This window comes from Sphaeramia orbicularis, chromosome 16 (assembly GCF_902148855.1).
Source record: "Sphaeramia orbicularis chromosome 16, fSphaOr1.1, whole genome shotgun sequence".
Lineage (NCBI taxonomy): Eukaryota > Metazoa > Chordata > Actinopteri > Kurtiformes > Apogonidae > Sphaeramia > Sphaeramia orbicularis.
This window is the reverse complement of record NC_043972.1, coordinates 61,152,933-61,176,985: the sequence shown is the minus strand read 5'-3', so window position 1 is coordinate 61,176,985 and position 24,053 is coordinate 61,152,933. Positions and strand designations below refer to the sequence as shown.

The following is a 24,053-nucleotide window of genomic DNA, read 5'->3' as shown; positions in this document are numbered from 1 at the left end:
GTCGCTGCTGAGGAGGTCAAAGGTCAGGAGTCCCAGTGGACTGATCAGAGAAATGCTTCAGATCATGTGTAGAATTTGACTCCGACACAAACCACAGTCAAACTGGTGTCTGAAGTCTTTTTCAGACCTAACAGTCTGCTAGACTTGGGTCCATTGGGGACTCAGTTCAGTTGGGGGTTCGGTTCGATCGGGGAATCCGTTTGATTCAACAGGGGTTCCAACATTCAAGTTTGGGCTGGGTATCATGGCCAGTTTCCATAATCAATTCGATTCATAAGGTTCTGAATCAATTAATCATGATTTGATCTGATCCAATATCGATTTGATTCAGTATTAATTGATCGATTCAGATTAATTTAGTGATACCAAAGTACAATTTTGAGTTGTAACCTGATTATTTGAGTACTGCAGTCATGCAACACATCAATACTGGGATCAATATTGATATTAGAAAGGAAATAAATCTGACATTTTATCAGTAAGTAGCTGAATCTGCTCTTAAATAATGAACAGGACACAAACATGTCCATGTTTCTACAGTGGCTTAGAACGAGTTTCTTCATCATCTTCATTCTGTTTTATGTCTGGAGGCTTCTGCAGATGAAACCAAATGAACCACCTTTGATGTGAAAACCCCCTTAAACTGCTTCACTACCTTTTTAAATGACCAAGGGTTTTTCTGAACCGGGGAACAGGGGCGCTGCGCCCTCATGCTTTCAGTTAGCACCCCCTTACTGAAATTCCGATTTTTTTTTTTCTACCCCGAAGCTCACAGTTATGCCTAGGGCTGCACCATGAATCGATTTCAAACCGAAATCAGATTTTTAAATTAGGACGATTTTTAAAAAAGGGAAATCGTAAAATTGATTTCGTCTTTCTCGTGCCTCCGGGTCGCGTCCTTGCGGGCTACTGTAGGCTCCTCCTCCTGTCTGTGACAGCAGTCTGTCACAGAAGTCTGTGTAATGACCATGGACTTTAAATCTGTTCATGAGCCCACAGTACTTACAGCAATATAAGCCGTGGCTTCACACACACATCCCACAACTGAAATAGAACTGCATGGGGATCACTCATCTTCCGTTGTCCCGGATCCGTACCGTACTGTCTTCTTCTGATCCGGGTCCGGGTCTTGGGGTCATCAGCCTCAGCAGAGGAGCCCACACAGCCCTGTGCCCACACACATCCACCAGCTCCACAGATAGAATCCCTCCAGTGTGTCCTGGGTCGGTCTGTTCCACACACGGACCCCCCAGTTTAAACAGAACCACATGTGGATCACTCATATTAACCTGGTCCACATACACACGACTGATGCCTGTCACTGACTTACCCACTTCTGTGGGCCAGATACCCCAAAAAGGAAAAAAAAAACACTTTTTTTTTTACCACTGCCAAGGAGGTTATGTTTTTGCCGGCGTCCATCTGTAAGATAACTCAAAAAGTTACGGACGGATTTGGATGAAAATTTCAGGAAATGTTGATACTGGCACAATTAATTTAGTCCTCTTACTTGCTAAAATTTTCATTCGCAAATCTAAGTTCTGTAACACAAAACCCAACAGTATTTATTTTTTGAAAGACGTTGAACTTTATTTAAAGCTGTTCGATAAATCTGGAGCCAAAAAGCAAAAAAACACATCAGGATTTGGACATTGTATTGTAGTGTATTCCCCCTGGCAAACTTATGTTATTTTCTTGTTGTATACATTGTTTGTATACTCTACTTCATTTTAAAGATTTAATGAAAAAAAAAAATCTTCTGTGGGTTCATCACATGATCTCATCACAGATCTGAGGTCAGAGCAGTGCCTTGCATTGTGGGCTGCTCATGAAAATGACATGCTGACTTCTGTTGTCTTTTGTAGTTTTACCCAAAAAAAAAAAAAAAAAAAATCGAAAATCCAGTTTTTAGAGGGGAAAAAAAAAATCAGGATTTTGTTTTTTTTGGCCAAAATCATGCAGCCCTAGTTACGCTGTACACTTATAGTTACATGCAACACAGTCAAGCTCGGATTAACCATATGGGCAACTGGGCAATTGCCCAGGGGCCCGCGATGTCTGAAGGGCCCTGGGTAGCTCGGGCATAATGAAAATATCTGGTTATCTTTTGCTTATAAATGAAACTGTCCGCTGTCCGGAGCTATTGCACTCCACAGAAACCCTGCTCCTGCTGTCTGTGACCGTGAGCTGAGACCCTCTCCTCATTGGTCAGTCCAAAAAGCAAATCAGCTGTGACACAAATCAACGTGCGTGCACTGAGCGGGATGTGAGACGTCAAGAACTATGCGACATACATACGCGAATCAAAACGATGTTTACATTGCACTTACTTTTACTCTCTTGTTGAATTCTGAGGTGACAAGTGGATTTCTGTTTAACTCTTTCTTCGCCAATGACGAGATTTTCCGTCAATCCGTGTTTTCACTGTTATGCTATAGTTGGAGGTGTTGCGGATCATGTGAAATACTTTCCTTAGTCCAAAAACAAACAGTTAAGCAGTTTTTTCGGAAAAATGAAGGACCGGGTTAAACGCTTTTGCACTGGAGTCTCCGTATCCCATGGCAACGCATCCAGCGGCAGTCACTGAATGAGGAAGTGCAGACTGTGCAGGAACCGCACGCAGTTTCAAAAGCCTTAAAGATGATTATGGAGACAGAGTCTGACAGTTCAATATGTGATGGAGCTACAGAAGAACCATTAGAGACAGGAACGGAGAAACAGAAGGTGAGGGAGACGGACACGGAACACGGGAAACACGGAGCGGCTCAGGTCTGACACGGAGATGGGGGAGGGGGGGGGGTCACGGAGCGACACGGAGAAAATGACAGACAGGAGGAAGAGAAAAGAGACATTTATAGAGGACATTCAAGGAGAAGACAGACAACCAGACGTGGGACAAGACAAAGGACAGCTAGTGTTCATCTGTTAGAGTGAGTTCAGATTCAGACTGAGGACACAGAACAGATTCAGCTGTAGAATGTCAGCAGGGACACAGGTAAGACACTGTTGGATTTAGCTTTTGTATGAAATAAATAAATAAATACATATATTCATCCAAAGATAAATAACTAGATGTCCATATAATTATTTACAGATCAAACACAGCAGCTGGTCCAACAGGAGGATGTGGTGCAGCCAAAGAAAGGCCAGAAATCTGCAGTATTTAGTGAATTTGTTTCTTTTTTTCTTGAAATTGAGGAATATTGAAGTATTTATATCAAAAAACTAAACTAATATGTTGTTACTTATAACTGATGTATGTCAAAGTGTAAAGTTTAGAAGGAACCTGGTGCTTTAGAAGATGTTTGGTCTAAAGTTTGGTGTGGATTCCACTAACATTTTGCGGAATGATGGAATATCTTAGAGCTGTTTGTTATTATTATTGTTGTTATAATTATTTTATTTTGTGATTTTGAATACAGTGTTACTGTTGGTAAAGAAGAAAGAGTCAAAAATGTAAATAGGAAATCAGTTTTATCTTGAAAATCAATGTCTTTGAAAAAATTCAATTTTCTCAGTTTTTTGCTCTAAATTCATTTTTTTCCTGAAAATGACCAATATTCAAATATTCATATCTCACAAACGAATGAAGATAGAATAAAATCGTTTTTTGTGTTTAAAAGTTGAAGTTCTGTTCTTTCTTTTGATGTATTCAGTGTTCACATACTCCTAACACAACATTTTCAGTGAGCCTCCAAAGATTAGTGAAAATGACCAAAAAGGCTGGCGCTGGCTACCAACTCACTGGAAAATGCTCTGGCGGGGAAAGAGTTAAAATTCATATCTGAGTCTATCAGATGATGTTTGTGTTTTGTCTGTGGGCTTTTTCTGACGATTCAATACATTTGTGTTGGCAAAAAGTGTTCTTAAATATATACTGGATACTTTGGAAATGGTTTCTTATTTATTTTTTGTGAAAATGGAGGACACTTCCCTCTCTTTCTAATGTAGTGGATCAATTTTAGATTATACTGATGCTAATGATTTTTGTTTTCATATCATCATATGCAAGTGAGTGGCCTTGACAAGAGGCTATAGTGGTGCACTTGTAGTTCTACGAACATTTACACATTTGTACATCAAAATGCATTTGATGATAGTTAGATATTGAAGTATGGGGTATATTTACATATATTCCTGGAACTTATTCTGTATTTTGCCAGATTGTAGGGATCCTGGGGTTGTGATGATAGGGCCCTTGAATATTGTTGCCCAGGGTACAATGAAGTGTTAATCTGGCCCTGAACACAGTACTTACACAACATGAAATCGTTCCAAAAACGATCTTTTCCCGGCAAAACTACCACAGTAACAACACATGTGTAATGATCAGAGTACGGAGACTGAACCCACATGCAAGACCCGGAAGCAGATGTAAAAGTTTACAGTGTTTATTAAACACAAGGTTAACAGACAAGTCTCTGACAGTGATTGTAAACAGAATCTTGAGGTCACAGAGTTCAGGATTCTTCACAGGGCTTGTGAAGTGGACTGGAGACGGACCCTCACAGCCCGGACCGAAAAAAAACACGTCGGGTATCCGACTAGGGGAGAGCAGAGGGATGTCAGTACACAGACCAGGTCATACACGGGCAGGCAGACGGAAAGACAACAGTACATGGGGAACAGACAAGCTCACGTACCAGTAAGACAGGCAGGAAGGTCAAACACACGTTGAATCAATGGCAGCTGAGGCACAGACAAGGGTCGGGCAAAAGGCAGTGGTCTGAGAAGCAATCCGGGTCAAAAAACAGGCAGACAGACAAACAGGATCCAAAAAACACTGGTAAGTAACAAACGAAGGCAATTACGAACTGGCACAGGACAGGGGAAAACACAGGGCTTAAATACACAAGAGGGAGGGAAGACAGTGAGACACAGGTGGAACAAATCAGGGCGGGGACAGGTAATCACACACAGGTGGAAACGATTAAGGAAAGGAAGCAAAGACACCAGACATGACACATGAGGAGAACTTAACAAAATAAAACAGGAAATGACAGACAAAACACACAAGACAGACAAAACCAGACTAATGTCTGGTGGCAGACGTGACAATATGACAATGTGCCTGGTCATCAAAAACAATATAATCATTCCAAAACTATCCTAAACATAGAACACATGTTTACACGCAACTTGAGGAATAGAAAACTGTTGGTGTAAAGTCCCACTGTGCAACAAGTTGTAACACTGACTGTGTTATTTAAGATTGTTGTCCAGAATTTTTTCCAGTTTTAGTGCCAAAGTATGTTCCAGTCATCTGGACTTGTTCAAAGTGTGAGGAGGGTGAGCTGTGGATAGTGTGTGAACTGTTCTGTTAGATTTAGATTAGAGAAAAATACAGAAGTAGAAAGCGTGTGAAAGAAAAGAGGAGGAACACTAGAGTGGATCATTTGTAAACACAAGCTTGGCCAATACAATGGATCTGTCACCTGACTTTTGTCTTCATTTACAACATTATTTCACCTCCAACAGAACAATAAGTTACTCTTCAATTGGTTGCTTTAAAAAATTGCAGGAGGGCCACTAGAGTTACAATATCCCTCTGAGATAGCCTGAGAATGTTCCATTTTTACCTCAGATGTTCAAAAGGGAAACCCCCCCTTCCACACCATCCCCCCCGCTTGGTCTCTTCGCTCCCTCTCCTCCCTGTGCTCCCTCTGACGAATTTTTTCTAGAAAAACCCCTGATGACGTCGATAAAAATGAAGTTCTCATCATTTATCTATCAACAGCAATTGGACCATAATCAGGGTTCTCACTAGCGTCATTGAACGTCAGGCCCCCGACGCTGAGATTTGACCCACTCCGCTGTCTGTCCACCAGCGTAGCGGTGTTTTTGTGTGTATTCTGCTCCTGCTTGTGTGTACAGCTGTAGCTCTGCAGATAGATAACAGGTTTACCAAGAAAAGGCAGACGCCCAAAACTTGTGTCCAGAGCTTTTACTGCAGACTTCAGTGTAAAACTGTAACATACAAACAAAACATGTCTGAGTTCTGTTCTGTGTTACAGCACATTAACAGCATTATACATTCAAATGAATGAGAAAAGATCGCCAGCTCGATGCTAACATAAATGGAAAAATCCATAGGCATGCTAACGATTAGCATCTTCAGATTGATTTAAGATTTTACGTCTTTTATTCTAACAACAAAAGTTTCCATCACAGACAGGTTTGACTGTTTATTAGCACAACAACTGAACATAAAATACTCACAGACAAACGTTCTTTCTGTCCATACAAACACAATGACACAAACGTGTCTGCTACTTCCTTCCATGTCTGAACTGACTACGGTAACACCCAAAGGACAAAACACACACCACTGACACTGATTCCACCACCAGAGGGCCCCATTTGACTGCTTTAACAACACAACATCACAGTGTGTGTGTGTGTGTGTGTGTGTGTGTGTGTGTGTGTGTGTGTGTGTGTGTGTGTGTGTGTGTGTGTGATCGTCCAGCGTAATGAGAACCAGATTTGAATGTGAATAAATCTATTCCTTTGTTTTGGTTCAAAGCGCTGCAGACAGGAAATGACAACAATAGAAGCCACACCCCTTTGTGTGCCTTGGTATTGTCTGACCCCGCCCACCAACATCACTTGCCTTACACTCATTGGCTGACAATGAGACTTCAATCAATTTATCTGATTTAAACGGAACGATCACCTGTGGAAAATTAGATCTAAACTTTAGCCTGTGTGTGTGTGTGTGTGTGTGTGTGTGTGTGTGTGTGTGTGAGAGTGTGTGTGTGTGTGTGTGTGCGTGTGTATAGTGTGAGTGACGCTCCCATTATCCCGAATTTCATGCAAGTGAATATTTTCCTATGATCATGTCTGCGTCGAAGCGTGGGACCGACGCCAAATGAAGGATAATATTACATTGTTTTTTGGCTTCATTCCTCAAAATGTGCCCCTCAAAATGCAGGAAATAGTGTTTCACAGAGTTAGACATTTACAAATTTTTTGGGGGAGGATGCCCCCGGACCCCCCTACAAAACTCACACCATGTATGTGGTGCACGCCGCAGGCGTACGAACGCCGCATGCGTGTGCAGCTTCCATGGTGCCCCTACGCTGTGAAAAAATCCTAGTGAGAACCCTGATAATATTTAATGTACACGACAAACTTACAGATGAAACCGTCATAAGACACAGAGCATGTGCTCACCTTTCACATCAGCAGCACATGAAGCAGATTTATTTCTTCCACAATAATAGAGGAGGCATTCAAACACCTGGACCTTTGTGTCTAAACCAGGGCTGTCACACATTCAGCCCAGTTTGATCTGAATCAGGCTGCACCAGGAAAACAACAGCAGAATAACACTGTCAATTATATCAACTCTGGAGTTTTGTCTTTGTTTTAGTGTGAAAAATGTAAAATTGCAGAATGAAAATGTGAATAACCTGAACACCCCTGTACAACCACAAAAATAAGTGTACAGTTCCAACACTACTAAGTCTGATCTTATCATTTCCACATGTGCATTCACACGTACAGATCACAGTGGATCTACGAACACACAAGACATTTAGGAACAGGTGGAATATTGACATCTATAAGTTATAATGTTATTACACTGTTTCCAATAAAATTAGAATAAATATTTCTTCATATGAAATGTGATTTATCCTTGATAGATCAGGTGGAACTGGACTCAGTATGTAATCCTTGTTCTGGGTCAAAAGTGATTGAATGGGAATAAACAGAGGAACATGTCCCAAAACTGAACTGTTCCAACTTCATTGAACACAGTGTATTTGTCCTGGTCCGACCCACTTGAGTTCAAACTGGACTGTATGTCTCCCCTGAGCTAAAACGACTTTGACTCTTTTGATTTTCTCACATTCATCCCACGGTTTGGACTGGACCCTTTGACGGGCCGAACCCCCCCGTCTAAACAGAGCAGTGTGAATATCCCAGTGTGATGGCAGTAGACAGGTGCTTTGTCTGTTCCTCACACACAGAACTGCTCCTTGTTGTGCACCTGCTCTTTGCTGGCACTAGCAGAATGGATTTGAACATTAGTGGTAGAGGTGAAGGGGTGGAGATGCTGCCTCTGAACCAGTGCAGCTGCAGCCTTTGCTTTGACCTCTGCAGCTCTTCCATGTGCTTTCACTACCTGCATATTAGACACACACAGTTTGGGCTGCTCATTGAATGAGCTGCCATGCTTCTAAGACAATGCTGTCCACAATATGTTTGGTTCAGAAGGAGATTATGTTGGAACAAAGCACACTACAGCAGGCCAGCCAATCAGGTGTCTACTTTTGTATTTGTCTGTTCTCAGTCCAACTGGTGGAGGTGGATTCAGGGGAGGAGTCTGTCCTGCTGCCATGTAAAACTATAGCTCACCTGACAAAGAACTCCAGACAGATCAGCGTTATGTGGAAGAACTTAGACAACGATCAGCTCCTTGTGCATAAGTACGGCTCTGGAAAACCTGATGAACAGAACCGGATTTACAGAAACAGAACAGAGATGAAGAAACACTGGCTGAGAACTGGAGACTTCAGTTTAACCCTGAAACACCCAACGGACCGGGACGCCAGAGAACACTCATGCATCGTCTACAACAAAGACAAGGTCCTGAAGGAGAAACGAGTGGTGCTGAAGGTCAGAGGTCAGTGCTGTAGACAGAAGATGAGAAAACTAAAGGTGTCTGGATTATCAGACACAAATGTCCAATGGAGTTGAACTGAGAATAGGAGTTAACAGTTGAATAAGCAGTGGGTTCTGCTGATGATTCAACACAGATTGAACAAATAGGACTTAGAACTGGATCCATGGCAGATGTTTTCCTCTACTGTTGTCTGATGGTATGGGTGTTGTTCTCAGTCCAACAGGTGGAGGTGGATTCAGAGGAGGAGTCTGTCCTGCTGCCCTGGAAAACCACATTACATATAGAGGACGTCAGTCAGCTCACAGTGGAGTGGACGGACCACAAGGACAGGAAGGTCCATGTGTATGAGGACGGCTCTGACAGAACTAATGAACAGGACTATAGATACAGAAACAGAACAGAGATGAAAGAAGACCCACTGAGAACTGGAGACCTCAGTCTGACCCTGAAACACCCCACAGACTGGGACACCCACACCTACACCTGCACCGTCTACAACAGAGAGAAGCAGATCCTGAGGAGGAAACAAGTGGAACTGAAGGTCAAAGGTCAGTCCTGTAGACACAGGTCATTCCTAGTTCTAGAACACTGAGCCCTTCTTATGCTGCGTTTCCACTACGTAGAACCGGCTCGACTCTGGTACCAGGTCCTATTCCAGACCGTTTCCATTCCAGGATACTACTCACTTTACAGTACCTGGTCGTCATAGCGATGCAGTGCGTTACTTCCGTGTCGTCTGCTCACAGTTGCTGATAAACTCACTCGTTGCGTGTTGTCTGGTCAAACTCATGCTGAATTTTTACGTCTGAACCTCCTGGACAAACTATGGTGTAGTTTTACAGACTGTCATCATGTGAATTAACCTACCGACACATTTACTGTAAACTACTGCATCTGTTTTTGTAAAAGGGCGGGGCACAGACACCACTCTGACCAATCAGTGGTCTGCAGTGTTTACACAGTGTCACCTTTTAGGATCTGGTCCCCAGTCCTGGAACCTCAGCGGAGGTGATACCAAAAAAGTAGTACCAGGTACCAGATTCCAGGTCCTTTTTCATAGTGCAAACACAAAAAGACCGAGTCGAGTCGAGTCGAGTCGATCCCACGTAGTGGAAACGCAGCATTAGAGTCAGCATTCTAGACGTGGGTCAGTCCTCTAGATACAGGTCAGTGTGCTGAAGGGAAACCAAAAACACTGCAGCATTAATTAGTATGAAAATGACATAAACAGCTCTTTCAAAACTCTGAAAAATGTCCTTGTTATTTTTTCCTGACATTCCAAAGTCAAATATAATTAGTCAAATATTTTCCATCCAGTCTCATATTAACACTATATAGATCAGGATGATAGCATCAACTTATGGGTTTGTTTCTACAGTCCTCTGACACAACAACAGAAATATTCCTTCATTTTCCAAACTGTTGAATCCTCTGGAGGGTTGCAGGGATGCCAGGGCCTATCCTGACTACCAACAAGGAAATGCACGGTTTACTCGGAATATTTGTCTAGGTCAGCGCTAACATGTAGAGACCCACAACCATTCACTGTCACATTCTTTTGATTTAGACTCACCAATTAAGCCATAAAATGCATGTGTGTGGATGGTGGGAGGAAGCCAGAGGACCTGGTCTGAGAAAGGCCACCACCAGCAGGTTTATGTTTGTACAAAGTCTGATAGAAGACTGTGTGCTGTGAAAAATGAGGGGGAATTCCAACCCAATACCTGATAGTGCAGTGGTTCCCATCCTTTTTTGCCTTGTGACCCCATTTTAACATCACACATTTCTGGCGTCCCCAAACATTCAAAACAGAGACTTTTTTTTTTTTTGCTCAAATTAATTTGTTTTTGATGATATAATAGTTTGCTATACTATGTTGCAAATAAATGTTCATTTTAGAAAACATTTAGTCTATATAATGTCTATTATTGTGGACAGAGGCAGTAAATCAGGTGTAGATTACTGCACAAAGGGAGAATTGTATTTTCCTTGGTCAGGATCTGTCCAGTCAGTCCAGCTGTGATTTACAAGGAGGACAATTAATACTGAACAAACAAGAACTGAAACTATGAATTATGAAAGAGCTGCAGCATCTGAAACTGACCACAATGAACATTTGACACACAAACAGAACCACAGTGCTGCAGTTTCACACTCACAGTTTGTCATGTCTTTTATAATAATAATAATAATAATAATACTAATAATAATAATAATAATAATAATAATAATAATAACTAAAGCCGCAAGTGGTATTGAAAGGCCCTCGCCACGGGCACGTCCAGTACAAACATGTCCATCATTCAGCAGGTGGCGCTCTAGCACCAAATTTTAATGTCTTCTGATGAATGGGTGTAGGCCTGGGAAATTGACAACTGAATCAAATTTGAGGCAAATCTGTGTTTGTATGTTTGAAGTTATGCAATTTTTGTAAAGGTAAATTTGTAGGGGGTGCTACTGTGTGAATTTTCAGTGTCTTCTGACAGATAGGTGTAGGCCTGGGAGATTGACAACTAACTCAAATTTGAGGCAGATAGGTGATCGTATGTCCAAACTGAGCCAATTTTAGTAAAATTAAATTTGCAGGGGTCGCTTTGGAGCCAAATTTCAAATTTTTCAAATTAATGGGTGTAGGCCTGGGAGACAGACAACTGACTCAAATTTGAGCCAAATTGGTATTCATATGTCCGAGCTGAAGCAATTTTTGTAAAGGTAACTTTGTAGGGGGCACTATAGTGCAAAATTTAAATTTCTTCCAATGAATAGATTTAGGCCTGGGAGATAGACAACTAATTCAAATTTGAGCCTAATCAGTAATTGTATGTCGGAACTGAAGAAATTTCCTTAAAAATATGTTTGTAGGGGGCGCTATAGTGCAAAATTTCTATTTCTTTTAATAAATGGGTGTAGGCAAGGGAGACAGATGTCTGAGTCAAATTTGAGCCCAATCGGTGTTCGTATGTCTGAACTGATGCAATTTTTGCAAAGGTAAATTCTAGGAGGCGCTATTGTGTGAATTTTCAATGTCTTCTGACAAATGGGTGTAGGCCTGGGAGATTGGCAAATGATTCAAACTTGAGGCAAATCGGTGTTCATATGTCTGAACTGATGCAATTTTCGTGATGGTAAATTTTTAGGGGGCGCTACTGAGCAAAATGGCGTTTTCTTTTGATAAATGGGTGTAGGCCTGGGAGATTGAACACTGATTCAAATTTGATTCAAATCGGTTTTCGTATGTCCAAACTGAAGCAATTATCGTAAAGGTAAAGTTTAGGGGGCGGTATCGCGCGAAATTTAAAATTTTTCTCATAAATGAGTGTAGGCCTGGGAGATAGACGTCTGATTCAAATTTGAGCCAAATCAGTGTTCGCATGTCTGAGCTGAAGCAATTTTTGTAATGGTAAATTTTCGAAAAAACTTTGCAAAGTGTGCAACATCGTCAGACAACAACGGTGACACCGATTCCAAAAATTCAGCTAACTTTTGATGCCCCACTTCTCTAGATACTGTACACCAATTTTGAGTTCATTCAATAGATAGTTCAAATACGTCAGCGAAAACGCTGACTCAGCATTTTGGATATTTCAATCCAATATGGCCGACTAAGGGTTAGTTTAGGGGCATGGCCATAATAATATTTTTTGTTTGTCCCCTGATGATGAATCTCTGTACCGTTTTTCGTGGCTCTACGACAAACTTTACGTTGGACGTGATCCCATTGGCGTAATGTATTTCCAATTTTCAAGGGGGCGCTGTCACAACATTTCTTTACCGACATCTACGAAACCTATATGTGAATTCAATTTTGCACATTTCTGAATTTTGGGTAAAATTTGGTGGGTTTTTGTAAATGTTTAGGAGGTCAAATTTGAGCTAAAGCGCAGGAGAAAGAAAAATGAAAGCTGCAAGCGGCATCTAAAGGCCCTCGCCACGGGCACGTCCAGTAGAAGTATGTCCATCGTTCAGCAGGTGGCGCTCTAGCACCAAATTTCAATGTCTTCTGATGAATGGGTGTAGGCCTGGGAGATCGACAACTGATTCAAATTTGAGACAAATCTTTGTTTGTATGTCCGAACTAAATAAAGTTTTGTATAAGTAAATCTGTTGGAGGAGCTATGCAGCTAAAAATAAATTTCTACCATTGAATGGGTGTAGGTTTGCGAGATGTACCACTGAGTCAAATTTGTGCTAAATCAGTGTTCGTATGTCCGAATTGATGCAATTTTCGTGAAGGTAAATTTGTAGGGGGCGCTACTGAGCGAAGTGGCAATTTCTTTTGATAAATGGGTGTAGGCCTGGGAGACTGACAACTGATTCAAATTTGAGCCAAATTGGTATTTGTATGTCTAACGTGAAGTAATTTTCATAAAGGTAAAATTGTAGGCGGCGCTATGGCACCGAATTTCAAATATTTCTGATAAATGGGTGTAGGCCTGGGAGATGGGCACGTCCAGTAGAAGTATGTCCGTCGTTCAGCAGGTGACGCTCTAGCCCCAAATTTTGTGTTTTCTGATGAATGGGTGTAGGCCTGGGAGATTGACAATTGTCTCAAATTTGAGACTAATCAGTGTTCGTATGTCCGAACTAAAAAAAATTTTGTATAAATAAATCTGTAGGGGGCGCTACAGAGCCAAAATTCAATTTGTTCCATTGAATGGGTGTAGGCCTGCGAGATGTACCACTGAGTCAAATTTGAGCCAAATCGGTGTTCGTATGTCCGAACTGATGCAATTTTCGTGAAGGTAAATTTGTAGGGGGTGCTATTGCGCAAAATGGCATTTTCTTTTGATAAATGGGTGTAGGACAGGGAGATTGACAAATGATTTAAATTTGAGCCAAATCGGTGTTCGTATGTCCGAATTGATGCAATTATTGTGAAGTTAAATTTGTAGGGGGCGCTACTGAGCGAAATGGCAATTTCTTTTGCTGAATGGTTGTAGGCCTGGGAGATTGGCAACTGCTTCAAATTTGAGCCAAATTTGTGTTCGTATGTCTTAAGTAAAGTAATTTTCGTAAAGGTAAAATTGTAGGGGGCGCTATAGAGCCAAATTTAATTTTTTTCTGATAAATGGGTGTAGGCCTGAGAGATAGACGTTTGAGTTAAATTTCAGTCAAATTGGTGTTCGTATGTCTGAACTGAAGCAATTTTAATAAAAAAATAAAAAAAAACTTGTAGGGGGCGCTGTAGCGCAAAATTTCAGTTTCTTTTGACAAATAGGTGTAGGCCTGGGAGACAGATGTCTGAGTCAAATTTGAGCCAAATCGGTGTTTGTATCTCCGAACTGATGTCATTTTTGTAAATGTACATTTGTAGGGGGCGCTGTAGTGCGAGATTTAGTTTCTTTTAATAAATGGGTGTAGACCTGGGAGATAGATGTCTGAGTCAAATTTGAGCCAAATCGGTGTTTGTATGTCTGAGCTGAAGCAATTTTTGTCATGGCAAATTTTCGAAAAAACTTCGCAAAGTTTGCAACCTCGTCGCACAAAAACGGTGACACCAATTCAAAAAATTCGGCTAACTTTTGATGCTCCACTTCTCTAGATACTGTACACCGATTTTGAGCTCATTTGGCCAAACGGCTTAGTAGGAGATAGTTAAAATACGTCAGCGAAAACGCTGACTCAGCATTTTGGAAATTTCAATCCAATATGGCTGACTAAGGGTTGGTTTAGGGGCGTGGCCGCAATAATATTTTTTGTTTGTCTCCTCATGATGAATCTGTGTACTGATTTTCGTGGCTCTACGACAAACTTTATGTTGGACGTGCTCTCATTGGTGTAATGCATTTCCACTTTTCAAGGGGGTGCTGCCGCAAAATTTCTTTACCGACATCTACAAAACCTATATGTAAATTCAATTTCTCGCACTTCTGAATTTTGTGCAAAATTTGGTGAGTTTTCGTAAATGTTCAGGGGGTCAAAATTGCGCTCAAAGCGTAGGAGAAAGAAAAATTAAAGCCGCAAGCGGCATCTAAAGGCCCTCGCCAAGGGCACGTCCAGTGGAAGTATGCCCATCGTTCAGCAGGTGGCGCTCTAGCACCAAATTTCAGTTTCTTCTGATGAATGGGTGTAGGCCTGGGAGATTGACAACTGATTCAAATTTGAGGGAAATCATTGCTCGTATGTCTGAAGTAAGGAAATTTTTGTATAAGTAAATCTGTAGGGGGCGCTATGCAGCTAAAATTTAATTTCTTCAGTTGAATGGGTGTAGGCCTGCAAGATGTACCACTGAGTCAAATTTGAGCCAAATCGGTGTTTGTATGTCCGAAGTAATGCAATTTTCGTAACGGTAAATTTGTAGGGGGCGCTAGTGAGCAAAATGGAAATTTCTTTTGATAAATGGGTGTAGGCCTGGGAGATTAACAACTGATTCAAATTTGAGGGAAATCATTGCTCGTATGTCCGAAGTAAGGAAATTTTTGTATAAGTAAATCTGTAGGGGGCGCTATGCAGCTAAAATTTAATTTCTTCAATTGAATGGGTGTAGGCCTGCAAGATGTACCACTGAGTCAAATTTCAGCCAAATCGGTGTTTGTATGTCCGAAGTAATGCAATTTTCGTGACGGTAAATTTGTAGGGGGCGCTAGTGAGCAAAATGGAAATTTCTTTTGATAAATGGGTGTAGGCCTGGGAGATTAACAACTGATTCAAATTTGAGCCAAATTGGTGTTCGTATGTGTGAAGTGAAGTAATTTTTGTGAAGGTCAAATTGTAGGGGGCACTATAGCTCCAAATTTCAAATTTTTCTGATAAATTGGTCTAGGCCTGAGAGATAGACGTCTGAGTCAAATTTGAGCCAAATTGGTGTTCGTATGTCCGAACTGAAGCAATTTTAATAAAAAAATGTAAAAGAAACTTGAAGGGGGCGCTGTAGTGCGAAATTTCAGTTTCTTTTGACAAATAGGTGTAGGCCTGGGAGACAGATGTGTCAAATTTGAGCCAAATCAGTGTTCGTATGTCCGAACTGATGTCATTTTTGTAAATGTAAATTTGTAGGGGGCGCTATAGTGCAAAATTTCAATTTCTTTTAGTAAATGGGTGTAGGCCTGGGAGATGGATGTCTGAGTCAAATTTCAGCCAAATCGGTGTTTGTATGTCTGAGCTGAAGCAATTTTTGTAATGGTAAATTTTTGAAAAAACTTCGCAAAGTTTGCAACCTCGTCGCAGAAAACGGTGACACCGATTCAAAAAATTCGGCTAACTTTGGATTCCCCACTTCTTTAGATACTGTACACCGATTTTCAGCTCATTTGGCCAAACGGCTTAGTAGGAGATAGTTAAAATACAACGTCAGCGAAAACGCTGACTCAGCATTTTGGAAATTTCAATCCAATATGGCCGACTAAGGGTTGGTTTTGGGGCGTGGCCATAATAATATTTTTTGTTTGTCTCGTCATGATGAATCTGTGTACCGATTTTTGTGGCTCTACGACAAACTTTAATTTGGACGCGCTCCCATTGGCGCAATGCATTTCCACTTTTCAAGGGGGCGCTGCAGCAACATTTCTTTACTGACATCTACGAAACCTATATGTAAATTCAATTTCTCGCACTTCTGAATTTTGTGCAAAATTTGGTGAGTTTTCGTAAGTGTTCAGGGGGTCAAAATTGAGCTCAAAGCGCAGGAGAAGGAAAAATAAGACAAATTAAAGCCGCAAGCGGCATCTAAAGGCCCTCGCCAAGGGCGAGTCCAGTGGAAGTATGCTCATCGTTCAGCAGGTGGCGCTGTAGCCCCAAATTTTGTGTCTTCTAATGAATGGGTTTAGGCCTGGGACATTGACAATTGATTTGAGACAAATCAGTGTTCGTATGTCCGAACTGAACAAAATTTTGTATATATAAATCTGTAGGGGGCGCTATGAGCAAAAATTTAATTTGTGCCATTGAATGGGTGTAGGCCTGTGACATGTACCACTGAGTCAAATTTGAGCCAAATCGGTGTTCGTATGTCTGAACTGATGCAATTTTCATGAAGGTAAATTTGTAGGGGGCGCTACTGAGCGAAGTGGCAATTTCTTTTGATAAATGGGTGTAGGCCTGGGAGATTGACAACTGATTCAAATTTGAGCCAAATTGGTGTTCGCATGTCTAACATGAAGTAATTTTCGTAAAGGTAACATTGTAGGGGGCGCTATGGCGCCGAATTTAAAATTTTTCTGATAAATGGGTGTAGGCCTGGGATATAGACGTCTGAGTCAAATTTGAGCCAAATTGGTGTTCGTATGTCCGAACTGAAGCAATTTTAATAAAAAATATTAAAAAGTTTTGTAGGGGGCGCTGTAGTGCAAAATTTCAGTTTCTTTTGATAAATAGGTGTAGGCCTTTGAGACAGATGTCTGAGTCAAATTTGAGCCAAATCGGTGTTCGTATGTCCGAACTGATGTCATTTTTGTAAATGTACATTTGTAGGGGGCGCTATAGTGCGAAATTTCAATTTCTTTTAATAAATGGGTGTAGGCCTGGGAGATGGACGTCTGAGTCAAATTTCAGCCAAATCGCTGTTCGTATGTCTGAGCTGAAGCAATTTTTATGATGGTAAATTTTCGAAAAAACTTCGCAAAGTTTGCAACCTTGTCACACAAAAACGATGATGCCGATTCAAAAAATTCGGCTAACTTTTGATGTCCCACTTCTCTAGATACTGTACACCGATTTTGAGCTCATTCGGCCAAACGGCTTAGTAGGAGATAGTTAAAATACAACTTCAGCGAAAACGCTGACTCAGCATTTTGGAAATTTCAATCCAATATGGCCGACTAAGGGTTGGTTTAGGGGCGTGGCCATAATAATATTTTTTGTTTGTCTCCTCATGATGAATCTGTGTACCAATTTTCGTGGCTCCACTACAAACTTTATGTTGGATGCGCTCCCATTGGCGCAATGCATTTCCACTTTTCAAGGGGGCGCTGCCGCAACATTTCTTTAACGACATCTACGAAACCTATATGTAAATTCAATTTCTCGCACTTCTGAATTTTAGGCAAAATTTGGTGAGTTTTCGTAAATGTTCAGAGGGTCAAAATTGAGCTCAAAGCGCAGGAGAAAGAAAAATAAGACAAAAAAAAAATAAAAATAAATAAAAATAATAATAATCTGAGCAAGAACAATATAGCCGTTTCTATGGCAACCACATATTTGGCCTGATTTGAAAGCTCTCGAGCTCCCCCACATGTCTGTGGGGTCAGATGTCACGTGTCGTGCACTTTCACCCACGTGACTGACCCCGACTGCGCGTGTCCCATTGACTCCCATTCATTCAGAGCAGGTGTAAATATGCGATTTGTGCACATGTCATATACATCGTCGGAAAGGTCTCAGTGCCGTGAATGTGAATATGTGTTAGAGTGGCGACAGTGGCGAAAGGCGACCGCGTCACTGGCGATTTCGTCCCCATGCGCCCACTGCAGACTCAATAGGCCCTGCGCCAGCTTTACTCGGCTCGGGCCTAATAAAAAAAATAAAAAATAAAATAAAAATAATAATAATCTGAGCAAGAACAATATAGCCGTTTCTATGGCAACCACGTATTTGCCCTTTTTTGAAAGTTCTCAAGGTCCCCCACATGTGTGTGGGGTCAGATGTCACCTGTCGTGCACTTACACACATGTGACTGACCCCGAGTGGGCGTGTCCCATTGACTCCCATTCATTCTGAGCAGGTGTAAATATGCGATTTGTGCACATGTCATATACATCGTCGGAAAGGTCTCAGTGCCGTGAATGTGAATATGTGTGAGAGTGGCGACAGTGGCGAAAGGCGACCGCGTCACTGGCGATTTCGTCCCCATGCGCCCACTGCAGACTCAATAGGCCCTGCGCCGGCTTTACTCGGCTCGGGCCTAATAAAAAAAAACAAATAATAATAATAATCTGAGCAAGAACAATATAGCCGTTTCCGTGGCAACCACGTATTTGGCCTTATTTGAAAGCTCTCGAGCTCCCCCACATGTCTGTGGGGTCAGATGTCACATGTCATGCACTTACACCCATGTGACTGACCCCGAGTGGGCATGGCCCATTGACTCCCATTCATTCTGAGCAGGTGTAAATATGCGATCTGTGCACATGTCATATACATCTTCGGAAAGGTCTCAGTGCCGTGAATGTGAATATGTGTGAGAGTGGCGACAGTGGCGAAAGGCAACCGCGTCATTGGTGATTTCGTCCCCATGCGCCCACTGCAGACTCAATAAGCCCTGCGCCGGCTTTACTCGGCTCGGGCCTAAAAAAATAAATAAAAATTTAAGCCACAAGCGGCATCTAAAGGCCCTCGCCAAGGGCACGTCCAGTGGAAGTATGCTCATCGTTCAACAGGTGGTGCTCTAGCACCAAATTTTGTGTCTTCTGATGAATGGGTGTAGGCCTGGGAGATTGACAATTGACTCAAATTTGAGACAAATCAGTGTTCGTATGTCCGAATTGAAATAAATTTTGCATGAATAAATCTGTAGGGGGCGCTATGAGCCAAAATTCAATTTGTTCCATTGAATGGGTGTAGGCCTGCGAGATGTACCACTGAGTCAAATTTGAGCCAAATCGGTGTTCGTATGTCTGAACTGATGCAATTTTCGTGAAGGTAAATTTGTAGGGGGCGCTATTGTGTGAAATGGAATTTTCTTTTGATAAATGAGTGTAGGCCTGGGAGATTGACAACTGATTCAAATTTGAGCCAAATCGGTGTTCTTATGTCCGAATTGATGCAATTTTCGTGAAGGTAAATTTTTAGGGGGCGCTATTGAGTGAAATGGCAATTTTTTTTGATAAATGGGTGTAGGCCTGGGAGATTGACAACTGATTCAAATTTGAGCCAAATTGGTGTTCATATGTCTGAAGTGAAGTAATTATTGTAAAAATAAAATTGTAGGGGGCGCTATAGGTCCAAATTTCAAATTTTTCTGATAAATGGGTGTAGGCCTGAGAGATAGACGTCTGAGTCAAATTTGAGCCAAATTGGTGTTCGTATGTCCGAACTGAAGCAATTTGAATAAAAAAATTTAAAAAAAACTTGTAGGGGGTGCTGTAGTGCGAAATTTCAGTTTTTTTTGACAGGTAGGTGTAGGCACGGGAGACAGATGTCTGAGTAAAATTTGAGCCCAATCAGTGGTCGTATGTCCAAACTGATGTCATTTTTGTAAATGTACATTTGTAGGGGGCGCTATAGTGCGAAATTTTGATTTCTTTTAATAAATGGGTGTAGGCCTGGGAGATAGACGACTCCTTCAAATTTGAGCCAAATCGGTGTTTGTATGTCTAAGCTTAAGCAATTTTTGTAATGGTAAATTACCGAAGAAACTTTGCAAAGTTTGCGACATTGTCACACAAAAACAGTAACACCGATCCAAAAAATTCGGCTAACTTATGATGTCCCACTTCTCTAGATACTTTATACCAATTTTGAGCTCATTTGGCCCAACGGCTTAGTAGGAGATAGTTAAAATACGACGTCAGCGAAAACGCTGACTCAGCATTTTGGAAATTTCAATCCAATATGGCCGACTTCCAGTTGGTTTAGGGGCATGGCCATAATAATATTTTTTTTTGTCTCCTCATGATGAATCTGTGTACCAATTTTCGTGGCTCTATGACAAACTTTATTTTGGACGTGCTCCCATTGACGTAATATATTACCAGGTCAAAGCTGGGACATCCTCTACAAGCGACATTTATAATGACGGATGAGCTTAAAGAATGAGACTAACCTAATTTAAAAGTACACAGAACAATGAAACTTAGGCTCATTTTCGTTCTGTTCTTCATCAAGAGCCATTTCCCTTGTCGTGGTGATTGAGAGCACCCCGGAACTTGTTGCTTATCCAGAGGTGAAGATGAACCCAGAAACAAACAAAGGACTGAATGATAAAATCCCTATATGTGCCATGTAAATAATGTATTACATTATGTGTTAATGTTGATTAACTCAGCACGTTAACTCTTTTCTGCACGTAAGACTTAAGCCATTTGCCTGACCTGTGGTTTCACATATGTGTGTTCTCATCATGTTCACGGTGAATGATGTGAAAGTAAGAGTATCACTGCTTATAGCATGTCTGAATAATCATGCTATTATTTTACTGATGCTTAAGTGAGGTTACAGGTGATGTATAAAGTTTAAGTGATCTTATTTAAGGATCTTATTTAAGGATGCAAAGTTTTCTTACAAGGTTGCCCACAGTCCTCTCCCCCTCTGTCTTCCCAAGAGGGAAGAGAAACGACTCATTTAAATATTCACGAGGAGGCGTTTTCCCGCCGAAAACAGACAAAGAAGGCAACACCCCAAGGCATCGATGACTCATCTATATGTACGAGGAAGGTGTGGCAAGTTGGTTTTTGGACAGAACTATAAAGGTGAATGAAACCAACTTTTCAGCAGAGTCCTGTCCATCTTCTGGGCCCTCACCTACGCAAAGAGAAGAGCTTTCTCCACCTCTTCTGAGCTCTCACCTACGCAAAGAGCTTTCTCCAAGGAGTCTTGACCATCTCCTTGGATCTCAGAGCTGTTCCATCTTCTCCTGGCGAGCTTTCCAGAACCAGCCGCCAGAGCCAGCTGTGAACGTCCTCCAGCCAGCAGAACTTCAGAACTTCAGAGCTTCAGAACTTCAGAACTTCAGAACTCCAGACCTTCAGGCCTCCAGCACAAACACGTCGCTTCACAGCCTGTCCTGCTTCTAACTACGTCAGAAGACTTCATCCATCCTCCGTCAAGGCCACTCCAACCTGCCTCCTTCAGAAGGCCTCTAACTTGTAAGAAACTTGCTCCTGATTTATCTGAGTTGGTGTTATTCCAATTTAAGTAGGTACCTCAACGTAACCTCACTAACATTATAATATCTTGAATATAGCTATCTGCCAACTTAATTTACATAGTCTCCTGTCCATAATCTCCTGCTCCTTTTGTTGTATTTGTCTCTTGTCTTTATGTTATTTGTGTGTCTTAGTTAGTTAATAAATCGTTTGTATGTATATAAATTCTGCTGTGTCAGTTGTGCTTTGTGTACTGTTATTCACACATGGGTTCATCTGTGCAGTCAATGAACTATCACCTTTGCAAGATTTCCAAATTATTGTTTTGGGGTTGATTTAGGTTTAAGCTTAGTTATAAATCTATAATTAAATTAATCAATGAATCAACACTCAATTAATCAATAAATTGGTATCCTATTCTTGCTACACATGTCTAACGTGAAGTAATTTTCGTATAGGTAAAATTGTAGGGGGGGCTATGGCACCGAATTTCAAATTTTTCTGATCCCACGGAAGTCCACGGAAGCCCACGGAAGTCGTCCCCGAAGGACGTGGGTCTGGGGCTGAGCTGGTGGAGGCTGGGCCCCGTTCATAAGGGTTTACAGTTGGAGTTAGTATTCCACCGTCTGAGCCGCTGTATTCACTGGAATGGGACAAATGCACCAGTAGAGTGGAAGGAGGAATGTGTGGGACTGGGATTTGTTGTAATAAATTACACCCACGTTGACCAATCATTACCAAACTTTACAGTTGGTCTCAGGAGTGACCCCTCATCATACTCACCAAATTTTGTATGAATCGGACCAACTTTTTTGTGACTTGATATTTCTCTGTTTATAGCGCCCCCTATTTTCCGATTTGTACCAAATTTGGCACAGAACCTATGGTTGACCTCTAAAACAAGTAGCTAAAGTTTGATGTTGATAGCATTTATTTTGAGAAAGATATGCAACAATATGTGTTTTTTAGCTAGCAAAAAAATTTGTTCGTTTATAACTAGCACATTTTTTACAGCAGCAAGCTGATTGTTATAACTTTAGATCAGAAGCCTCTGGAGATTGTATGTGCAAAGTTTGAAGCCAATGGGGCTTAAACCCTAGTAGGAGTTCGAAAAAGTATGTTTTCGATATGTAGCGACTTAGAAAAAAAGACATGCAGTGGAAGTGGGCGTGGCCGATGTCAAAAGACTCATCTCTATCCAAGGAAAACAAAGATGTAAAGTTTATGAATGTGTCATTTAAAATGTGGAAGTTAGAGGCAAAAACGCGTATTTGTCTGTTATAGCGCCACCTAGTGGAGTACATCCACAGTTTTTGCTCTGGTAGATCTGTGTCCTATTCTATAGGGTCCATAGAAATTTCACAGCCCTCAGCAGAACAGTTCAGCTGTAGGAAATGTTTGTTGTTTAACTTGAAATAAGCCACGCCCACATTGTTCAGCCTCACCCACCTTCAAGATATGGCCTCAGGATGGGCCCTCCATCATACCCACCAAATTTTGTAGAAATCGGTCAAGCCGTTTAGGAGATATAAATTTTTTATATTTGCAGCGCCCCCTAGTGGCCAACATTCACCAAATTCAGCTTATACCCTCAGAGTCACATGAGACCCAAGGATCTAAGATCTGGTGTTGATAGCATTTACTTTGACTGAGATATGTAAGAGTTAGCATTTTTTTAGCTAGCTACAGAAATTTGTTTGTTAATTATTTGCGTATTTTTCAACCAAACAAAATTCTTGTAATAACTTTGGATCAGGTCCATAAGAAGAGTGTATGTGCCAAAATTCACGCAGATCGGACAAAGTCCCAAGTCGGAGTTCGAAAAAGTAGGTTTTTCCAGTTTTCGCGATTTTACGGGGGAAAAAGTCATGGCGGAAATGGGCGTGGCCTATCTCACGTGATTCAGTACTATTCAGGGAATCTGACGACATATGGTTTTTGAATGTGCGACATACGGTGTGGGAGTTATAGACCAAAATGCGTTATCCTTGATTATAAGGCCCCTACTGGTGAATGTATGCGCATTTTTGCGTCTGAGGTCCCTGCAGGGGTCTGGACCAACCCTCCAAATTGCACCACCGTACCATGTACGGTTTAGGCTGCAGTAACAGTTTTATCAACGGAAGAATAAAAATAATAACTAGAACTGCGAGCAGTTATGAACGAGGGCCAAGCCTCCCCGCCCACTCGGACCCCAGGCCCCACAGAGCCCACGGAAGTCGTCCCCGAAGGACGCGGGTCTGGGGCTGAGCTGGTGGAGGCTGGGCCCCGTTCATAAGGGTTTACAGTTGGAGTTAGTATTCCACCGTCTGAGCCGCTGTATTCACTGGAATGGGACAAATGCACCAGTAGAGTGGAAGGAGGAATGTGTGGGACTGGGATTAGTTGGAATAGATTACACTCACGTTGACCAATCATTACTAAACTTTACAGCTGGTCTCAGGAGTGACCACACATCATACTCACCAAATTTTGTTGAAATCTGTGAAGGCGTTTCAGAGATAAAAATTTCACATATTACCAGCGCCCAGTAGAGGCTAACATTCATCAAATTCGGCTCATACCTTCACAGTGACATGTAAACAAAGTATCTATTTGGTGTTGATAGCATTTAATTTGTCCGAGATATGTAATAGTTAACATTTTTTAAGTTAGCTACAGAAATTTATTCATCAATAATTTTC

At 41.5% G+C, this 24,053-nt stretch overlaps 1 protein-coding gene across 1 annotated transcript in view; it reads left to right on the top strand.

Moving 5' to 3' along the window:
• The first annotated feature begins 9,133 nt into the window (after nucleotides 1–9,133).
• Nucleotides 9,134–24,053, top strand: part of LOC115435859 (uncharacterized) — a 45,818-nt gene continuing 30,898 nt past the window's right edge. Inside the window, exon 1 of the mRNA XM_030158467.1 lies at nucleotides 9,134–9,177. The gene's annotated coding sequence lies outside the window, so the exon portion shown is untranslated. The remainder of the gene's footprint in view (nucleotides 9,178–24,053) is intronic.